This window comes from Brienomyrus brachyistius, chromosome 10 (genome assembly GCF_023856365.1).
Source record: "Brienomyrus brachyistius isolate T26 chromosome 10, BBRACH_0.4, whole genome shotgun sequence".
NCBI classification, from domain to species: domain Eukaryota; kingdom Metazoa; phylum Chordata; class Actinopteri; order Osteoglossiformes; family Mormyridae; genus Brienomyrus; species Brienomyrus brachyistius.
In genome coordinates this window covers 6,341,266-6,362,700 of record NC_064542.1, presented here as the reverse complement: position 1 = coordinate 6,362,700, position 21,435 = coordinate 6,341,266, and the positions used below count along the sequence as shown (strand labels likewise).

General features: G+C 46.9%; 1 long non-coding RNA gene across 1 annotated transcript; it reads right to left on the bottom strand.

Moving 5' to 3' along the window:
• Nucleotides 1-2,222: 2,222 nt before the first annotated feature.
• Nucleotides 2,223-13,177, bottom strand: LOC125751105 (uncharacterized). Its single transcript, XR_007400518.1, has 3 exons — nt 13,159-13,177; nt 3,334-4,953; nt 2,223-2,895 (listed from the first exon to the last, which is right to left on the bottom strand). It is a non-coding gene; the product is annotated as an uncharacterized LOC125751105 (long non-coding RNA).
• Nucleotides 13,178-21,435: the final 8,258 nt, after the last annotated feature.

Sequence of the window (21,435 nt, the reverse complement as noted above, 5' to 3'; positions counted from 1 at the left end):
CCACATTGCAGGAAGGACCTTGGGGGTTTGGGTGCAGTGCAGACTGGGTGGCAGTCACAAAGGCAGGGGCCTCAGGGAGCGAATGTTGGCTATCAAAACATGGGATGTAACCTCTCTGGTGGGAAAGCAGACTGGGAGTATGGGAGGTAGAGAAATACCAACTAGATATAGCTGGGCTCCACTCAACACACAACTCGGGCTCTGGAACCAAATTCCTGGAGAGGGGCTGGACTCTATTCCACTCTGGAGTTGCCCATGGTCAGAGGCATCGGGCAGATGTAGGTCTATTTATAGCCCTACTTTGGCACCAGTTTGTGGGAGTTTACCCCGGTGAATGGGAGGGTGGCCTCCCTTTGAACTTGAGTTTGGTGGCGGGCTCTGACTTTTGTCTGTATGTACGTGTCAAACACTAGTTCAGAGTATCCAGCATTCTTGACGGCCATGGATGGAATGCTGAAAGGCGCCCCCCTCTGGGGACTCCATTATTCCACTGGGGGACCATAACGCTTATGTGGGTATTGACAGTGAAACCTGGAAGGGTGTGATTGAGAGGAATGGCCTGGCCACTCTGAACCCAAGCAGTATTGTTATTGAACTTCTATGCTAACCACAGTTTGTTCATAATGAACACCATGTTTGAACATAAGGGTGTTCATAAGTGCACTTGGCACCAGAGCACTCTAAGCTGCAGTTCAATGATCAATTTTGTAATCATGTCTTTGGATCTGTGACCGCATGTTTTGGACACTCAGGTGAAGAGAAGAGTTGAGCTATCTCCGGATCCAGTGGTGGACGCCAGTGGTACAGGGAATTGTCAAGCTGAAAAAGGAGGGCTTCTGAGCTAAGTTTGCTTGTAGGACTCCTGAGGCAGCTGTCAGCTACCAGCAAGCCAAGCAAAATGCAACTTTGGCAGCTGCTGAAGCAAAAACTCAGGTGTGGGAGGTGTTTGGTGAGACCATGGAAAATGACTTTTAGTCAGTCTCACAACAGCTACTGGCAAACTGTCAGGCGACTCAGGAGGTGAAAGCAGGGATTTACCCATGTTGTTTACAGCAGGGATGTCCTCAAAAATGTCAGGTGATGGAAGGAGTAGCTCAAGGATCTCTTGAATCTCACTGACATGTCTTCCTTGGAGAGAATAAAGCTGGAATAATCAGAGTAGGACATCACTAGGGCTGAGGTCACTAAAGTACTCAAAAAACTCTTTGGTGGTAAGGATCTGGGAGTGAATGAGATTTGCCCTGAGTTCCTGAAAGTTCTTAGGCTGAAATGTTGTTAGGCTGACTAGTCTCTTCACCATTGCATGGACAATGGGGACAGTGCCTTTGGGCTGGCAGACTGGGGTGGTGGTCCCAATATTTAAGGAAGGGGACAGGAGGATGTGTCCCATCTTCAGGGGGATCACACTCCTCAACTTCCTTGATAAGGTGATTGCCAGGATACTGGAGAGGAAGGTCCGCCCATTGGTTGAATCTTGGATCCAGGAGGAACAAACACATACTGGCCAAAGAACACTGGACCAGCCTTTCACTCTCACAAGGATGCTGGAGGATTCATGGGAGTTTGCCCAACCAGTCTACATGTGTTTTATGGACATGTGTTTTATGGATGAGGATCAGCACCACAAAGTCTGAGGTTCTCAACTGGAAAAGGGTGGATTGCCCTCTCCTGGTGGGGGGTGAGTTACTACTTTAAGCAGAGGAAGACGGGTGGTGTGATGTCATAATACATATATATATATATATATATATATATATATATATATATATATATATATATATATATATATATATAAAAAATTCCCCACTCGCCCTCCTGTGGGCGGTCTTTGTCCTTCAAGCTCGGGTCCTCTACCAGAGGCCTGGGGGCTTGAGGGTCCTGCGCAGTATCTTAGCTGTTCCTAGGATTGCGCTCTTCTGGACAGAGATCTCAGATGTCATTCCTGGAATCTGTTGGAGCCACTCTCCCAGTTTGGGCGTTACTGCCCCGAGTGTTCCAATTACCACTGGGACCACTGTTACCTTCACCTTCCACATCTTTTCTAGCTCTTCTCTCAGTCCTTGGTATTTCTCGAGCTTCTCATGTTCCTTCTTCCTGATGTTACCATCGCTTGGGATTGCTACGTCTATCATACACATATACATATACACACATATATAAACACACATATATATATATATATATATATATATGGAAAAACGTGAGCTGCTGCTGACCTGGTTTGAGTAAGGTTATCTGACATTAGCAGGAGTGACCTGGTTTGCCGACCAGCCCTCCTGAGCATCTGACCCCCACAGCAGCTTACAGTGAAGCTGTGCTGCTTAAGGGAACCAGCACAAATGGTAGCTGCCCGATTCTCACAGCGGGTCCTGTCCCTGTGACATATGTACATTAGTCCCAACTAAAACATTTGAATTTAATACAAAATTATAGGCATGCGATCCTAAAAAGCACGAGTCCTTATACATACACAGGGCTCTTTGTGAGCCAGACCAACTGGAGCACATTAAAAAGCCATCTTAAAGCCCTGTTATAGCTTTGGCCTCCTGTCCTGGGAGAACTCTCTCCCAGCCTAAATCAGACTTACAACACGGCCGCTCTGACAACTCACAGATCATGAAAGTGTAGCTGGATGCCACAAACCACCAGAGGAGGCATAGTAATACGCCATTGGCTGCCTGGGGTCTGCAGTGGTCACATGGGCCGGGGAACGGGACACAGCGGACTCTGACGGTGCTCACACAGATACAGGAACAGTGTGGCAGCCTTAAGGAAACAGAGTGAGGGTCTGGCCAAGAAGAAGCCCAGTTCCACGAGAAGGTCATCGGTCTAGAGGGGGTCAACTGGGGAGTGGTGGCTTGGCTCCACGACAGCACCGGGTCAAACTGCGACAATCTGTGGTAGATGGTCAGGATTTTCTTTATAGTATTTCCACTTTTCAGGGCAAAAGAAGGGGGGGGGGGTGAACTACACAACCTAAATAATAAAAATAATCTTCAGATGAATGAACAGATGACGTTTTGGTGGACACCAGAACACCTAAAACGGTGCTGAGCCAAGGGCATTCTGAACATCAGGTATACCGGGGAGAGGGATAAAAATAGGATATATGCCCTAAACAGGGAAGAATAATGATCAGGTGGCTGAAAATTGTGATGCAAATCAATGTGGTTACTTCACATCCCCCAGGAACTAAAAGTGCTGCCCAGGGATTACTGAGTTTACTACACTCTTAATATGCCCACCCACTGTGTGCAAATCAATAAAGTAAAGGGCATGTAAAGATAAAAGGTCTTAAGTTACATGAACATGTAAATGTAATACATTTAGTACCATAAGTGCATCCTGCCGGCTGATAGATGCTGTATCTACGTGTCTGACAAAGACGTCCTCTTCCAGATCATTCCACACTTCTTCTACTCAGTGACCAGCCTGGGATCCGGATTTCTCATTTTAAGATGGCTGCCAGGCATGGCTGTTTGTCAGAGCAACATACTGAATTATAGTTCAAAAGCAAACCAGCAACTGAGGAACATAGGAGCTGCTCACAGATAATGGAGAATAGCAAGATTCACTGAGAGATCAGCCTTTGGGGGGAGCTGGTACAACTAATCAAGGCCATACTGCAGCTATAAGCTTTGGTTGGGATTTGAGGGCACTGGTGCACAGCCAGTATCACTATCAGTCTCTTACACTACTATGGCAAATCATGCAAAAACCAACAGTGTCCTGAAAATTGTCCCAGAAGGTAATATGATATATTTTATATAGAGGCAGGAAAGGATTAATTGTGAAAAGCATTAATTCTGACTCTCAGAAGCGTTACAAGTAGTTAAGCATCATACATTTGCAACTGGAGAAATACGACCCACACGGAGAGAAACCTAGGTAGCCTGACCTCACTCTGTGCTGATTAATTATTCATGAGTGTCTGATGCATACATGCTGTAGACCAGGTGTGCAAGCAGCTCAACCTGCCGCCCCTGTGCCCAGCCTCCAGGAGGCCGATTCTTCTCTGCAGGCCACCGTTTCAGCCAGACACCAAACCTGACACAAACCAGACCGTTCTGTTTCTCCGTGCGTCCAAAGTCGACAGCACTCCGATCTCAGAGGAGCATCCCCTGGTGCAGAGGGACAGCAGCAAACATTCATCATGCCTCCTGAGAAAGCTAGAAGCTGATGAAATGTCTTCCTAGATGCACTGTGTGTCCCAGATAGCCTTGGCGCCCTGATCTGATTAAGTCCCAAAATTCATGCCATATATACATGAAAAATTCTCCTCACCTAAAGACGTTAACAACCTTGCTCCTCCCACCTGCCTGATCTTCTCCATCCCTGCTCGCACAGTCATACTCTTAGATCTTCCTCTTCTGAACTCCTTGCTGTTCCTCTTTCTGGACTCCACAGCTTCTCTTGGGTTGCTCCTAGACTTTGGATTTCCCTCCAGCATCCGTAACTCACCCTATCTCCCAGCTTTCAAATCTTGCCTGAAACCTTCTTGCTCCCCCAAGCTCTAGAGTTCCCACCACTCTGCTGTCTCCACTTTGATCCCTCCATTCTCTCTATGCTCAGCTTGCGTCATCCATCTAAAACTCAGTCAATTCCACACTACTGTATTTTTCGTCAGTTAATGCTTGCTGTAACTGGGCTGGTTTGTTACTGCGCCTATTACTCTCGCTGTGTTCTATGTTATTGAATATTGATAGTGTCTTTTGAAATGTGCTGCATAAACCGAATGTATTATTAATACTATTATTATTACATGCATATTGCCCTCAAAATAAAAGCTAGCACTCAATAAATATAGGGTGCATCTCAAAACCAAGAACACAAAAATCGTATTTGTGGTTTGCCAAGACCGGTGTTGCTAACTTGCCTTCCAAGAACAATCTTGGGGCGCAATGAATCCTGGGACTGGTCTCAGTGAGGATGCAACCGATATATCCTTGATATCTAGGGGGGAGCAAGGCCAACATCAGGGGATTTTTACCATCCTCATGTTCTTAGTATTGGAACTGGACTTCGGCAATGGAAGATTATGTAAAACGGGTACACAAGAACACAAGTACGGTCAAGTACACATACTGAGATTCACCCATCGTGTCTGTCACAATGTGCCCTTGCTTGGTCATGTGACCCACAGAAGCTCAGGGGCGAGGGAGTCCTCCACCACAGTAACGAAGAAGGGGACCTCATTAGGGGGCTAAGGGCACTTTCAGCATTGCTGAATGGTGGCCTCCCCCAGGACGGCGAACACCTGGCCCCAGCTGCTCCTCCGCAATGCATCAAGTCAGTCACATAGCTGACACCCCCCCTCCCCCCAGCCATAGGATAAAAAAGCGAGAGCCTGCAGGGCAAAGCTCTACAATCTGTGTAAATTACGTGTGGCTTCAGAGCAGATCTGACAGATTTGCCACCTCCCCGCAAAGGCGCAGATATCCGGGCTGAGGCAAAGTCCCTTTATCCAATCAGACATGGTCCTGTCCATCGGTTGCCAATGACAACCACAAAGATCATTTGGCTATGCAAATTTCAAGGAGTGCAGTGAGTTGGGGAAACGACTCCACCGCCTTCCAGACGGGGCCACTCCCGAGGAGACAGATATTCCGGACGCATGGCCGTGACACAGTGGGAAATTCAGATTACATGGGTAAATGTGGACCAGACACATAAAAACGGCATAGACATGACCGTAAATAAAATGGCCATCTCGTTACCTGCCAGGACCGTTTGCTTAAGGAGGAGCAACTGAGCCACTGCAGGCAGAAAACCACACTTATATGCTACCTTATCATCGCTTTTGGGGCATTTCCACCAGAAAGACAGACACAGTACAGAATGAAAAATACTCATTCCTAAAAGACACACTGGAGATGGATGTAAACCAGTCAAATCAAAATGACACACAACAAGTATGACAATTAAATTGCTCAAAACTCTATAGGACTAATAGGATTAATTAATGGGAGAAACAACTACACCTTAATGAAATGTCATGATTGTTACTAGTGCCATGTATCAGAGTACCTGTGTGTCCCTGGCTGACAGTAATCAGGTACGCCATCCTGACAGGAGGATCACTCAGAGCGTGTCAGGGGCAGGAGAGCCTCATTCCATTATTCATGCTTAAAGCAATACAGTAGCCATGTGTCAGTCTGCCGTGGGTCCCATCAGCTCCTATGGTGTTTCAGTCGGCCTCTCTGCAGAATGCCCTTTCCATTACCCATAATCCCACAGACATTAGCCCCCTCCCACCCCAAAAAACACACACACCCCACAGACAAACAAATGCACACATACAACCCATGTGCATCCCCCGGATCGACATGCAGGGCAAAAGCCTGTTACTGATCAGGATCCTGATGGCAAGCATGAAAGCCATTCCTGCAATAAATCCGGAGGCTTCCGGGCAAATGCACATCACCGTGGAAACACGCCGCAGCCGCTCCTCTTCCATTGGAGCATCTGTAATGCATGAACAGCTGCGTGTTCATGTGGCCCACCAGTGCATCATAAAAATGGCCTCACATCGCTGTAAAAGCAAGGTGTCGCAGCAGGAAACACCTTCCAGCGAGGCTTGTCTAATGGAATTAATTATCAATTAATTATTATGCAGCAGCCAAGCTATTTATAAAGGCACGTTCACACATTTGCCAGAACATTCCGAGAAGGTGTGTCTCCATATCCCCTGGTTCTGGTGAGCAGCCTAAATGGTTATTCATAATTGAAATTGATTAATTAATGTAATTATACAGGCTACATTCTCCAGGCCAAGTTCTATATGAATAAATATATTGGTTACAGCAGGAAATTAATTTAGAAATTAGCAGCCAGATCATTAGTTAGTGAATTTTTCCCAGAAAGTAACACAAGCAACAAACTGATATACAGTTACCACCCACCCTGTACATTCACCATGTAATCTCATGTGCCGGCTGCATCATAAACAGCCATGATAAACTTCTCCTTTCACTTTCTGCTTTGCCCAAATGCTGCTGTACAGAGTACTCCTGCCCTCTAGTGGCAGCCAAGTACAACACATTCAATGAAGGGCAACCCGGCCTTATCCACTCTGTGACAAGGGTGATTTTAGAGAACTCAACAACTAACCACATCCCCAACTACCATCCAATACATTAACTCCATCTCTTTTAACAACATTAAAATAAATGACTGTCCTGTTTCAGCATCTTCGCTGAGTTACGTAACTGCATGGGATAAGCCCTGTCATTAGGAACGGATGCTTTATGAAGCGTGGCATCTCCCAGCACGGCTAGGCAATCGCGCCATCACGGAGTCTCTGCAGGTACAGAGGATGTGCAGCATAGTAAAATAAAAGAGGGAGCTTATTAATGAGATAAGTACACAAACCCACATTCACGAAACAAAGCCGTAACAGAGGAGAGAACAGGTCTACACGCACACCTACATTTGTGTCGCAAAACGTTCACCTTGACAAAGGGCAACACAACCATTTGAATGGGTTAAAATAACTTCTTCAATTTTATTTATTAAGCTGTAAATGTGGGCATGGTGCGATTGTCTGTAAAATAAAATGGTGTCAGATTTGCTGCTGTGCATTACCAGGTTAGAGGCTTTGGGTCACAAGAACAACCTTGCCAAGAGTAAATTAATGGCATGTTGGGAAGTGTGTCGATGCTGCAGAGACCTGGCTCAGCCGGTGACATGGGGGCGTGGCTGGAAGCACGTGGGGCCTCTCTCTAATCCAGCCTGACAGCATGAGAGGCAGGCTTGTGCCCCCGGGCCTGAGCCCCCTAATGGCCACGGTGATGGCGCGATAGCACAGTACTCCTCTGTGTTCCGAGCAGGTCAGGCATGCTGGAGTCTGGCGAGGACAGCATCATCACTCAGGTGGTGCACCCAGAGCTCAGACACACTTTCAGGCCCCACACAGAGAACGCCATTCATGGGATTTTGGATGCCGGGAAGAGAGAGAGGAGAGTGCCAAGCAGGGGGCTGAAGCCAGAGCCACGAGAGGCCCCCAGAGCAGCGAGACACCCCCAGAGCAGCAGGGCCCCCCAGAGCAGCCTGTAGCTCCAAGAGCAGCGAGGCACCCCAAGAGCAGCAAGGGCCCCCGGAATAGCGTGTAGCCCCCAGGGCCGCAAGAGGCCCCTAGAACAGCGAGAAGCCCACAGAGCAGCATGAAGCCACCAGAGGAGCTGGGGCCCCCGGAACAGCATGTAGCCCCCAGAGCCACAAGAGGCCCCTAGAACAGCAAGAAGCCCCCGTGGCATTAGAGGTCCTGAGAGCAGCAAGATGCTCCCAGAGCAGCAAGAGGCCCACAGAGCAGCCAGAGGCCCGCAGAGCAGCCAGAGGCCCACAGAGCAGCCAGAGGTCCCCAGAGCAGCCAGAGGCGCCCAGAGCAGCCAGAGGTCCCCAGAGAAGCAGGGGCCCCCAGAGCCGGAAGAGGCCCCTAGAGCATCAAGAGGCCCCCGTCCCATTAGAGGCCCCTAGAGCAGCAAGAGGCCCCCGTGCCATTAGACGCCACCAGAGCAGCAAGCGGACCCCAGAGCAGCCAGAGGTCCCCAGCAAAGCAGGAGTCCCCCAGCGCCATGCTGCAGACACAGAGCAGCATGGGCGCCTGTGGAGGGAGGGTGTGTCTGTGTCAGACTGTCTCTTGGGGGACAATATCCATGCATGGACAGGCTGAAGGTTTATAAACAAGAGTCAAATCAAGAAACAAATTCCTGCATATCTGTAGTATTGATCTACTATTGACATACATCGTCAAAGCATCTGTCTGTGATCACTGATATCCAAGATGGTGACGCCATGTATCTCAGAATCCTACTTGTCCTGAGTCATGTGCATCTATTACATGCTCGCAAAGAAATAGACAGAGTGCTCTGCTGACCCGGTCTGGCCTGAGAGTAACCAGAGGCTAAGAGGCTCCAGTTACTCAGTGGGTCCTCCTCTCCTCAGAAAGGTGTCACCACCAATCCCCCTGCTGCACCAGACAGCTGTCCAAATACAAGCAGCTGCCACAAATAAGCAGGAGAGCTGTGTGAGTATGTCAGAGGAGGGGCGGCCATGTTGGTGGCTTACAGACCTGCTGTGGGAGAGAGGGATGTGTTTCTGGAAATGCCACACTGGGAGGTGTGTGTGGGACACGGTGACTGGTTACTGGAAAGCAGTGGCTCGACTGGTTATTCGTGAATTGTCATGTTAAGATTTTGCTGTCATATTCAATCTAAATGTATAAAGCCACTGGGAAGAAAAGATTTCTTTGACATTAAAGGCTCCTTGGGAACCCTGGTCTAGAGTGTTAATCCTTTTCGCAATCACTGAAGTACTACAAATGCAGATTTGGTTTAATAAGACTGAGGAACAATATGAAGACCTCGGCTGACATGTTCAGTTTACATGAATGCAAAGGGATTCATCCAACAGCACAATCAAAGCCTTAATTAAGAGCGTAGCAGCAGTGAAATCCAACACACCCTCTGGGCCATAAAGCCAAGAATTCCCCACCTCTGATTTAGAGTAATCAAAACTGGATGACAGAAAAGTAGGAAAAACCGACAACCTTCGCTAGACAGCATAATTTCTAAGATATGGCAATGAATGACAAACCAATGAATCGTAGCCAACAGACTTCACTGAAGGTCACTCAGGTAGCCTGGACAATTATACATATAGATTTGTGCAAGATCTATTTCACCCAAGTAATTAATTCAATGTCTAACAAATACCATGGAGGCATCTATCTTCCAACTGGCTTATCAGTACAGGGTCAAAGGGGGTTGATACTTATCCCAGAAAGCAAAGGGCATGTGACAGGAGACACCCCAATACGATGACTTCAGAGAAGTTCAGAGTGGCCTCGCCATGCATTCTTGGTATCAGACAGATACTTAACTAATTTATTGCAGATATGACTAAATATATCTAGATATACATCAAAAATCCATGCACATATACATTTACCATTACCGCTCATAGAGTGCAAACTTAAGTGAACCACAGGCTAATCCCAGGCAGCTTAAGGCAGGAGGCTGGGGACACCTTTGATGGCATGCCTGTCCATCTCAGTACCCAAGGCTAAGGACACCCTGGATGGGATACCAGCCCATCTCAGGACACAAGGCTAGGGATACCCTGGAGGGGATACCAGTCCATCTCAGGACACAAGGCTAGGGACACCCTAGATGGCATGCCAGCCCATCACAGGGCATGAGGTAGGGTATACCTTGGATGAGATGACTGTCCAAATACAGCTAAATAAAACAGATATGTGAGTTTCCATGCATAATTTAGATGGTACTGGTTTGTTTTCAGAAGTGTGTATCCTTAGATCCTAATGGTAAGTGCTGACATAGGATGCCTGGCCAGTTGGCTAGTCTTGGGGTGACTTTTACCTCCATGTTTCATGGTGTGGTCCATACCTCCATGCTTCATGGGGCTGTCCATACCTCCATATTTCATAGGGTGGTCCGTACCTCCCTGCTTCATGGTGTGGTCTGTACTGCCATGTTTCATAAGTGGTCTTTAATTCATGGGAACTGGGTCCTGCAGCACAGAGGGCTTTCACATGTCCCAACATGTGAAAGACTGGCCCATCCCCAGCAGCAAGATGCACCAGCAACTCTCCCCAGTTTCAGGGTGATTCAGCACACACACCAAGGGATTACTATGCAAATCAGTGCCAACTACCTGGGATGGAGTATAGTTCAGTTCAGATCCAAGGCCTTCTGGTAATTCCAAGTGCATCGTTACAGTCTTGATGCAGAATACTCAAGGCCTGTCACTGCCATGTCTGATCTGCGATTCTAATTCGAGGCAGGCTTAATCACAGATCAAACACCAGCAAGACACCACGGCATGCGAGTGGGGATGTCACCCACGTCTGCTTCATGCTAAAGCACGGATATAGCTACAAAGCCATAACAAGGGTGCTTACAGGAAGTGTCAGGTTTTTCCCTTGGTCACCTCTCTCAGAGATCGTCCCTCAATGATCCTGGCACATGGCTAGAGGCCAGGCTCGGCATCATCACAATCACAGCATCTGGAAGGAGGAGGTGGTTATGAAAGGGAGCTGGCTGCCAGGAAGGGGGGGGGCATCAGCAGACAGGCTGCGCATTCCTCTGGACACAGTGGGAGCCAGTTCAATATTTGGAATGGTGCTGCGGGGGCAGTGGGGGACTCTTTGCACACACATGCTGCATTTCTTTCGTGGCCCCTCCACTGGATTCAGCTACCAATCAATGCCATATTTCGCCCACAGAGAACGACTGTGACAGAGATGCTTTAACTATTCCCGCCTGGGGACAAGGGCCAACCGCTACAGGCCCACAGTATGTCTTGACCCTACTGTCACACACCAAGTGTAGAATTGCAGGGCCTAGCTGGGGCTAAAATGGACAAAGCAAAAGACAATAGTCTCAAGTACAAGACCCATGCTTGCATGTGACCGGCTTCGTTACCAAGAGAGGGACTGTCCTTGTCATTTCAAGAATGTTTGCATTAGCTATGCTAAAGAACCCAAAATAGATGAACAAAAATTAAAAAATAAATGGCCCAAGAAGAATGGGAAAAATATGCAAAGTAGAGAGAGACTTTTCCGAAATCTTCAATGGCTGAAAAAAGCCTCTTCAATAAAATTTTTATAAGAGGCAATCGACATATTTCAGCTTTTACTTAATTCACAATAGTGAGCAATAATTTGTGAGTTTGTGAGGAATAATTCAATTCATTTATCTCATCTATACAAATTCTGAATACCATATTAAATTAAAAGAAAATGTATTATCCGGTGTGATTTTAAAAAGCAAGATGGAGTAAAACTTGCAGGCCCATCTGCACTAAATCATTTCCTTACCGGTAACGACTTATACATCATAATCCACCCACCACTTGTGATATAACTCCTGACTAGCTTCAGTATATTAAACTACACAATCCATACAAAGTACACATCCAGCATATAAATACATATAAATATAGCATATAAACATATATTTTTTTAAAACGCCTGGGTCCGTCCATCCTCTCCCCACACTGTAAATCTTGGTTTTGTCGGGAGGTACAAGGCACCCGACACCAGATCCTCAGGAGCCAGTAGGCTACAGATCGACAGTGAGCGGGCGGGCGGGCTGGATCCCATCCTCAATGCCCTTATGCTCCACTTCCGGCATGCTAGTTTACATTCTTGTGAATAACTAAAATATTTAGTGTTTCAGTTTTGGTCACTACTGGAATTTCGATGCCTGGAAATAATCTAGATCAAGTTATTTATAGCAAATGAACATCTGCAATCTTTTAGAAGATGTTTATTTGCCCTGTCATGATGGACTCTGTGGCTTTATATAGCTATCAGCAAGAAGAATCTCAAACATTTTAAACTCATTTCCCAAAGCATCACTATGGATATTCAGTTGTGCAAATGGTTCTGATGAGCAAGCCAACTTGCCCTCACATAATCAGCACTGCCCGTCAAGCTGATTATTGTCATCACTATACTTTACGATAATAATTAACATAACAATCACATTATGCACATTATTCCTTTATTATTTCTTTTATATATAAGTTCAAGCACAGATAATCAACCATCTTAACTAGCCAATGAAAAGTTAGCATGTAATTTTGCATATCTATGCAGTGTACGGGTGGCCAGACAGGAGCTGACTGCAGTTTGTCTGTCCTCGCACTGTTTGTCATGAATGGCTAACATCACAATGGCACGTGAGGTTAAGGAGTTACAGGAAAAGACACGCGGCCAGGTGCTGCTGAGTAGCATCGGCGTAACGCCCACAGTGCGCCACACTGCCATTTTATTTTCACATGATCAGACAGGAAAGGCACCTCCGCTGGACCCTAAGCGGATCCAGGCAGACCTTTGATCCACTCAGATATTCTTCACGGCATCATCGTTATATTCACTCTGTCTGCCCTGCAGTCAGTCACATTGGTAATTACAAAAACTGAGCACACTGCTGCTTCACACGCTTTGGATATTTTGATCTGCGCTACTCCATAGGCTTCTTGGTACAGGCATTGAACTGACCCTCTGCTGGTCATGGGCTCGTCTTCATTTACATTTTTATCTGGTTTGCATAGTTTTACTAAAATTATCCCACATTCCTCATCCACCTTCAACCTTTCAACAAAACAGAAATCATGTGCCTGCCTACTTACCTACCTATCTGTCGTCCTGTCTGTCCGTCTGATTTCCCGCCCCGCACCTCCCGTTAAGACCACGTGACCGCTCCTCGTGAGGTCAGTAACAGTGCAGAGGCGCCAGCTGACCGTGACCGATCGGACACGCGATATCTGCGCGTGCTGGCGGCTCACGAGATCTCCGGGGTGTAAGCATGATCTTTGTTGCTCTCGGATGACGAGGAGGAACACAGCCTAAAGGCGGAAACCGTGGACACGCGTTACCGGGAGAGGAGTTGTATTTACGGGTGCCAGGTGTGCTTCCTACGGACAGTGTAGACGGGTGGGGGAGATCATATAAAAGCTCCACAGACACAAAGAATCAAGGCAGAGATGGTCAACAGTGGAAACGGAAAACTAAGCGCCTTGTCATTTTACTAAATGACCTCCATTGGAACTGTTTTTTCTGTTTAGTTTGGTTTCCACTGTTGAAATACTGGAAGTGGGTTAAGGTTACTAGTAATGACGAAGTGCACGGCCTTTTCTGAGCTGTGAAGTAGCTGCGGTGAATCGCCCGGGAAAGGCGCGGGACTGACGTCACTCAGCGGCTGCCGCAAGCACCCTCGGGTTCCGTCCAGCCCTGCCGCCGTGACTGCGGTGCGATTATTGTGTCTGCGTCGCGATCCGTTTGACAGACAGCCATTTTCCCAAATGTATCAGGAACTCCAGAACTGGGAAATGGAAAAACGGTCCCCACAGGAAAAATGGCGACATGCTGCCATATGTTCAAAGCTAATCGTGATTACATCTATAAACTGTAAAGTATTCACATGTGTATAATGTGATATTCACAGTTCCCTTCATTTTGCTTCGTCCATTAATCTGGGCACATAATTCCGTGTGTGGAGCAGAGCATCTTATGGTGAGGCAGGCCTTAATCAAAAAACAGTCGTGCTTGGTCAGCAAGCTTAAGTTCAAAGGTGCCAGAGTCCGTTTCTTTGATAACGGCGTCAGAAACTCGTGTTTTTTTCGTTGCATTCTGATAGCTGATCCTGATAGCGCCAAGGAGCGATTTTCACTCTGGAATGAAAAGTCCCCATTCAGGCAGCTTCAGGTATTAATTATGTTACCTGAGGTAGGACTTCAAGGCCACTTTAAAAATAACCACCAGGGGGCGAAAAGATCCGCACTAATTCGGATGCACTTTAAATGCATCGTGAATATACTGAATTCTGATTCATGGCTAGATTTGCATAGATGTAAATATGAAACTAAGTCTATTTCAGTTCGTATACAACGTCCATATATACAAAAGAAGGACATTCTCTCAGACACGATTAAACACCATTCCATTTGATATTAAAATCATTCTCATAAAGGATACAAGAGCATTGAAATGATTATCACACCAAAGCAAAACATTCTGGCAACAAATCACAGCTAAAACAAAGAAGTTTATATTATGACTTTATATTGTCACAGCTTGATTTTTTTTTTTTTGGGATAATGGAAGTTTGCTTAGATCATAAATGAGCTTAGATCATGGGGTTGCAGTGTAGGGATAATGCAGAGGTCTGATCACTACACTAATGGGATAAGAACATTACAAAGAAGGAAATTAAAGTGCTGCAATATAGCTTTTTGGTTTCGCCTTCTAGACACTATAAACAATAACGGGAAAGTTTTTCATGAAATGGGAGGGAGATGCATTCTTCACAAGGGTACAGCTGTGCTCCAGTCTCACGGCAGGATTTTCAGGCCTCATGCAACACCTGTCAAACTCAATTCCTCTGCAAAGCCCTAATGCATCTGTTTAATTGCAAGTTGCCTGCCCCCCACCCCCTTGCACATTAGTGGTGGGGTTTATTACACACAGGGGTACACTGAAGTCAGGCGTGCCGCAGACAGACACGCACAGGCTCTACACGCCGGCTTTGTGTTTCACATTGTGTTCCCCAAAGATATCCCCTCAACCGAACCTGTGTGACTCCTAATGCCGCCGGGACTGAACGTCCTGACTCACCAAGAAATGGCTTCGGTTTGTGGGCTCGGGACGTGATGTCAGTACTCCATTAATATGTTGTCACACTGACCATTTTTCTGAGCAGTGCCGTTGAAAGCCCACATGGCACCCTAGGCCAGCTTCACCACCGTCCGAGGCAAAGTGAAATCGGCTAGCGGGAAATGAGTGGCAATGGTGACCGACCGCCTTTTTCTGGAGCCACTTTTGACCTGCAGACTTTGGCTTCAACTCCGGAGCGTGCGAGCATGTGAGGGCAAGCTGTCGGGGGAGGCAGGAGACACCAGCCAGTCTGGGAGGTGCACAGGTGTGTGAGGAGGCAGGTACTGTGGAGACATGAGTCGGGGCGGGATTCCTGTCAATGCATTAGTCACACAGCGTGTGGTTTTGTGCAAATGGGCAACGCAAACATATGCACACACGCACCATCTCTGAGACATTTAATCTGAGTGCTTGGAAAGTGTCTGGTGGATCGAGGTAGCATGACCAAACTAAGCCTCTGATTTTCACAACAATGGAGAAAGACATCCAGTAACTGAGCCAAAGTCAACACCTGAGTAAATCACAGCAAATGGCCCTTCGATGATGAATCCTCCAGATTTTGTGTTCCTCTGCCTAGATGGTGCTGAATGCCACTGGATGGCTGATTCCCGGAGATAAAGCTTTTTGAAAACTGAACAGTCACTCTGCCGTAAACAAGACCCCCACACTAGCACGTGTGTATTGGAATCAATGTAGCAAAAAGCTTCCACCTTTCGGAGCAAGTATTGGATCACGATACACAGCCGAAAGATCAGACATGTCGATTTATTTGTGACACGTGATTGTCATGATAGCTTCAGCTCAGCTTTTTTTCCCGCTATTTCTGTGCATGACTGATTGATAATTACACGCGTCGTCTGGCAAATTTTAAATTCCAAATAACAGTTAAGGCTGTGGCCATTCCTTTCGCCAAGAAAACATGAACAGGAATGTTTTACAGAAATCAGATGTCGCTGTCTTCCTGCTTTAACTAATGAGCTATTTAAAGGGTTCCAGCAGGATGCAGGCTGATTTTTGGAGTAGATAAATATAGTAAAAATAGAAGCCTGGGACTGCAACAAGCAACTGCTTCAGCATAAATGCTTTGAGTTGCATCACTGCTCGTGAGCTCGATTTCCTGGATTAGATCTCTGCTGCCTGTGCCAGCTATTACGGTTTGTGCTAATGTTCTGGTTTAAGGATACAAACACATTGAGAGCTGTCAGTCGCCCTTTTCTGTTCGTGTCTCCTTCTGTCTGTCTTTTTTAACCTCAGAGGTTTTGTTTTGCTTTCCCTTTCTGGAAAGCAGAGGCCTCTACAGAGAGAACCTTTGAGTTGCAGAATGAGAGCCAGCAAAGGTACAGACATAAGGATAGCCTGAATGCGGCCTGGTGTGCCGTCTGCTCTCGTATGGGGATCTTTTTGTTATCGTTATTTTGCTCTTTTTTTGGAGGAGGGGGGGGCCTCAAAACGGGTGACAGCTGCCTTTTTAATGAACATATCGAGTGGCGCAGACACACTCCGGGCCGGTCTCGTGTGATGGGCCATCTTCCATGTGGTCCGGGGATATTTGCCAGGAAGGAGTAACATCAGGTTCTTATTGGCCAAACTTTCCTACCCACGCAGGGATAAATCGCCTCACATTGATGGTATGAACGACATCGCCGCACAAACAGGACAGCGATTGCCGGAATCGGATGTCTGAAGATGGAGCAGAAAGCAAATATTTTCAGTCGGCTGTTGAATGTCGATCCATTTTTAGCTTCTGGGCAGTACTCTACGTTTTTTCTCACGGAAAGAATTCTTATCTGATTCACAAACGGCACAATTACGGGGATGTAGGAAAGTCTGATAACAGTTTTTAAGTCGATTTACTGCCATGATGCTCAGGTGTATGGGGGGGGCAGGAGGGGGGGTTGGCCCAAACACAGGTATGCACATGCAGGTCTAAAAGGGCAAACAAGGCATGTGCATGAGAGAGACGGAGGGACAGTCAGTCAGACACACAAGCCGTCTGTGTGGCTAAAGATGCATCGCAGCTGTTGTGGTTAACCGCAGCCTTTCAAGACCCCTCCGCACAATAACACAGGATAGCTGCGTGCTTTGATCTGCCGACACACCCTCTGACGGACACTTACCTTTTATCTGCAGGATCACCTAACGCCCTCTCAATTAACCGTTGCAGCCTTCTGCACATTTTGAAAATCTAGGTCCGACAAAAAGCCTTGATTTATATACATCTTAAAATTTTTATTCATTTTACTACACAGTGCATTTTTTGTGAAAGCAAAGTCAGCCAGTCCCTGGGGAGTAATTGGAAATTAAGGGCCTTGCTCAGGAGCCCAGCGGAGACATCATTGTACAAGAAAGCAGATAATGATATGGCAAAATAAAAAAGTGCCGTAAAATGAGGGTTGTATCTTCCCACCTGCTATATAGTTTTCAAACACGTTATTTTGAATGACACCTGAAACAGATCTTGCAGATTCTACGATTTCCCTTACAGCTGGACCCACATGAGAATCCTGCAGCATGTTGTCGACCTGCCTCAACACCAGTCGGTGTTCCACCGTGTCCCTGAGCCAGCGTGCGACATCTTCCGGAGCGGCTGGGTCTCTGTACTTGGTGTGGTTGATGTTCTCACTGTCTCTCGATCCCAAAAGGGTCTGTTTCCCATGGTGCCTTCCCCCTCAGGACACACGCATGACCCTCGTGTTCTCCTTGAAACAGACTAAATCTTAAAACATTCTACGGAAGAGTAACAAAAATAAGCAATAAAGACGATACACGATAAAACCACCCGACCCCCATTAGGATCCGTGTAATGTACAGTCCTCTTCCAAGGAGCGAACACTTTATCACCGGTTATCATCAAATGTAACTCATCAGCAATCCTCCAGCTTTTAATCATCCAGTCAACTACAGCACAAACCGCTTTCCTTCGTAACACCATTCAGTGTTTGTCCAGTCAAGCCATACCTCCTCCAAAGTCAGACCCATGGAGCAGCAGTAATTATTCATGTGCCCCTGAGACAAGTTTCCCTCTCTGTCCGTATGGCATCTCCAGTTACCTGACTAATTATGACAGGATTTAATCGCGAGCTGCTTTTCACAGACAGTGTTTAACCAGGATTGAGTAAATGGATATCATGTAATGATTTTCTGGCCCTCAGGACAATGATGTCTGAGCCATAGCAATATCTCTGCGTAAACAAGGATGACAAAATGTTGTCATGGAAAATCGCAAGTAACTGAAACTGACTTTTATCCACATGGCATTTCAAATTACATTAAATTTGGTCTCTCAAAAGTGGGCAAAATTTAATTTTTGAGATTTAGATTTTTTTCATTTATTTTTTACTTTGGCATCAGCCAAATGAGTTACAACACAATCCCTGTTGCAGCTGTTATTTCAAACAGCTGCTGCATGTTTTTATCTGAAAGTTTGAATTCAGTGCATTATAGACCATAAACTGTTTGTTTAGCCATAATTTCAGTATTTTACCATTATATCATTGACACAAATCATGTTTTCTTAATCTGTAATTAGACTGAAATTACTCTCCAGCTGCAGTCACACAATTACGCCTGCACTCACGAGTAATTGGAAAAGCACATCACCTAGGCCTTAAGCTTGTGTTTTTTTTCAAGTAACTAATTAGAAAATGCAAGTTAAATCATGCTGAACAACTTGGGTTCCAGTTGCCAACTGACACTGGCGGACCATTGTATACACTGGTCAGATAAATTCCTCAAACTGACTCTCTCTCTAAAGGAATTCAGCTGTTTGTTTAATTGTTTTTGTGACAATATGTGTTTTTTTATGTGTCCCAGGGTGGTAAATCTTGATAATCGGTGTGTTAAGTTGAAATTAATTATGGCTAGAATTTAAACATTTGCTGGACTGCATGTCCAGACCCCGGAGGCATGTGAATCCAGGTGGGTCCCCACTAGACTCAAAGCTGCCACCAGCTGCTATCATTACAGCTGGTGCTTTCTGTTCTCGTGTAGCATGGGATAAACCATCATTCACTAAAGTCACTAGCATGTGCTCTCAGTGCCATGTACGCAAGAGTGGGCGCCAGCCATTCCAGGGGGCTTTAATGTGGCAGTTACAGGTGAGGGGGTGTTTCCCACACACTGTAGTCCCCACCGGTGCGTGAAGGTCACGTCTGTGCCTGTATTCGGGACACCGCTCAGCACCAACAGCAGATTTACGGCCAGGAGTTCGCAGGAGCATTGAGACGGCCGTAAATCACACAGCTGCGAAATTTCAGGAATACCTGGGAAGCATTTTGTTGCCGTCCAGTGAAATGCTGGACTTGCTTGCTCTGTCCTGAGCCTGGCACCTTCTCGGCCCAGTCCGGCAATGGCAAAGTCAGCGGGAAGTGCCGAAGCCCCAGGATTCCTCCCGCGCCGATAGCACAGGAATATACACACACTCCTGTTTGCATGTGACATTTGTGGAGTGAATCCAGGCTTTTGGAAAAGTCGGGAAAAGAGCAGAGACCGGCAGGAACGGGGGACGTGGCAGAGCCGCATGGCATGTGCTTGTGTTTCCACGTTATCATTCCAGGCACTGATCGCTAAAGCAAACATTCTCAGCACAGCAGCCGCCGGACGGGAAGCAGGGAAGGCCTGGCATCACTGGCATGCCGCTGTGATCCTGGGTGCCTGCCGGATGCCGGTCATAACTGGACGTGGCTGAAGGCGTCTGCGCGTGGACAGCTGCCGCCGGGGCCCCGGCAGGACCTCGCCGCACATTCCCGTTCCTAAACTCTCACCGCCCCCCTACTCCGCCTCCGCAGCAGGCCTGCATTTAATTACCTCCCATCAGTCCTGATATATCACATGCAGTCACGGCGACTTGCTTCTCGCACACCCACTCGTGCGAGCGCTGCTCTCGTGAGCAGCAATCCGCCGGCCGGCACGCCAGCACCAAGCCCCAGGCCTAAGGCTGCCCTTCTGCAGAAGTCCACCATGCGCTGTCTGCTCTCATCACCACGCACATCGCCCACGTTGGAAAAAACTCCAGTTTTCCATATTCACCTTGATCCAGTCTGAATCCAGCCCAGACACCAAAAGACCAGGAAGGAGAACACATTCCCACCCAGCACAGGGAACTGGGAGGACACCACAGCCGTCACTCCTAGTGACAGGCTGAGGTGACTTGCTCCCCTGTCCAAGTCTGTATTATCAATTTCAAGTGCAGTTCACAGCTCACCAGCAGGTGTCAGCCTCCCTGCAAAGGCACCTGCTTCCCAAGCCAGGCCGCCGGAAGGAGGCACATCAAACCCATACATTACAACAGGAAGCACAGTTTCAGAGGTCAGCAGGTAGGAATCCAAGCTGCCGTGGAGAGAGGTCTGAGAGAGAGCCATCTTATGGCATCCATCATTCCTGTCACAATGGTGCATCTGTCAGTTCAGATTTCACATCTGGATCTGGGTACCTGTGACAGCTAAGCCTCATTTTAGTCTCTTGCTATATAAGCAGCCGGCATTAACGGGAATGAGCTTCAATACTGCAGCCGCACTGTCATACAGAGCTCCCTCCGCTGGCCAAACCCTCAACATCACAGCACGGCCACCATCCCTTATACCCCAGATGACTCTACATAAATACACCCCAATCCAGGTCACATGGTGCTGAAAGTGTCTGTCCCGTTAAATTACAATGGGTGATTGGTGAACCTCATTCGTGCTCAATTCTCACATGAAGAAAATCAGTTTTACGAGCTATTTTTAACAAATACTGCCCACATGTCAATTTCAGGCAGGGCTTTTTAAAAGAGCTTTCAGCTGTGATCTCACACATGTTTACAGCACCTTACTGCATTCCACAAGCTGAAATCCAGATCACTATCCTGGTCTGACGGCAGGGGATAACAGGTATGTGTGTTGGGGTCCCCTTTCCATACACATTCAGTCTCATAAGCTCCAGCAGCTTTACAAAGCTAGAGTGATGTCCAAACATTGTAATTTTAATGTGCTGCTGCAGATCATCACACAAAATGCAGGTATTTTAGGTAAATAGTTTTATTATTTTTAACACAGTAATTGCAGGGCAAATGCCCTTAATTGTTACCCCAGACTCTGAAATAAACAAGGGTGAAAAATGTAACCCTTAATTATGGTTTCCAAAGTCCTGATGTGGTATTTGTGAAGAAATTGCCAAGTCCATTTTCATGTTCCTGTTTCAAGTTACTGGCGGAAAGCTAAGAGACACACTGAATCATGCATCCGAGCAGGACCTTAATGTCAGGCCGTATTTAA